Here is a 1,763-nt window from a genome sequence, read left to right as displayed (position 1 = left end):
AACCTGATAGTACGCTAAATTATATCCATGCTAGTTCCAACCATCCACCAAGCATTTTAAACAATTACCAAACTCAATTGAACATAGATTATCTTCCAATTCTTCAAGCAAAATATTTTTTCAAAAGTCTGCTCCTATTTACAAAGACGCATTAGAAAAGTCTAGATTTCACACCAATCTCCAATATCATTCGAATCTAAATATTTCTAATACTAATAAACGAAAAAGAAATATAATATGGTTTAATCCTCCTTTCAGTAAAAATGTGGTAACAAAAATTAGACACCTTTTCTTTAACTTAATTGACTTGCATTTTCCATTACATCATAAGCTCCACACAATTTTCAACAGAAACACAATAAAAGTTAGTTACAGCTGCATGCCAAATATTCGATCTATTATTAATTCACACAACCAACAAATTTTGCGCAACAAACTCACCGCTAATGATATAAATTGCAACTGCATTAAGAAAACTGCATGCCCGTTAAATAACGAATGTCTATCAAAAAACGTTGTATATAAAGCCACTTTAGCATCACCTAATCCCAGTCTTACCGAAAAATCTTACATCGGTATTAGTGAAAACGCATTTAAGCTCAGATTTGTAAACCACCTTAAATCATTTAATGTAACTAGGTATAGAAATAATACAGAACTTTCCAAGGAAATCTGGAGACATAAAGACGCAGGTAACATGCCTATAATTAAGTGGAACATAATTAAAAAGATACTAATCTTGATTTCTGCTTGTAGGCATAGGAAAAAAATTTTACTTTCTAACTTTGATTCCGGCGATTAGCAAATATCGTATCAAGTACACTTGACGTCAAATGCCGTTGCAACGCTAAATTTGTATTTTTTATAACAGTTTTTATTTTATATTTGAATAATATCGTTGATGATTGCCAAATGGCATGAAACTTTAAGTTTCATTATAAAGTTGTATTCTTTCATTTAATATATTTTAATATATATATATATAATATATATATATATATATATATATATATATATATATATATATATATATATATATATATATATATATATATATATATATATATATATAATTTCCTTTCATTTAGTAATCAAAAAACAAATCTATATATAGTTTGGTGTATATAATAATATAAACAAAATAAATCTGTTTCTAGTTTGGTGAAGAGATGCTACACCAGGTTCCTCTATGTTTACAAAAATGAAAACACAGACGTTACAGAGAAAGCAGTAATTGTGTCTCTAAAAGTTAATTTGTTATGCTGTCTATGAAAGCATTGGTTAATGGAGCGGTTTGGGAAAGCGCATTTCGTGGGACAACAACTCTATTTGAAAAAAGGTTATGATCTAGCTTATCGTTATACCCTCTCAAAAAAAACTTTGCTTTACTATTTGAAAGTTTCTTGTGACTAAAAAACTGACAAGTTCGATTTGACACGTAATTTTAAATTAATCGATAAGGTCTGCTCTTTTACGGCGTTCTTCAAGGTTGTTAGGCACTCTAGAAGTATTTTTAGAATCGATTTATATATGACAGATGTTTAATAGGTTATATTGTTTTGTTACTCGATGGTGGACTTGCTCGAAGATGGCTATGTTGGGCTTTAAACTCGGCAACCGCTATGAGTTTGGACAGCAGACTGAAGATAGGGGAAAATGTAAATGAGATACAGTGTATGCCAAAAACAAAAATTGCTACTGCAAAGTATTTTTTTGAGTTGCTCTAGCATTTTATTTGCTAAGGTTTTGTTCGACTACAGTCT

This window comes from Hydra vulgaris, chromosome 14, assembly GCF_038396675.1.
Source record: "Hydra vulgaris chromosome 14, alternate assembly HydraT2T_AEP".
Classification (NCBI taxonomy): Eukaryota; Metazoa; Cnidaria; class Hydrozoa; order Anthoathecata; family Hydridae; genus Hydra; species Hydra vulgaris.
This window is presented reverse-complemented; position numbering follows the sequence as displayed.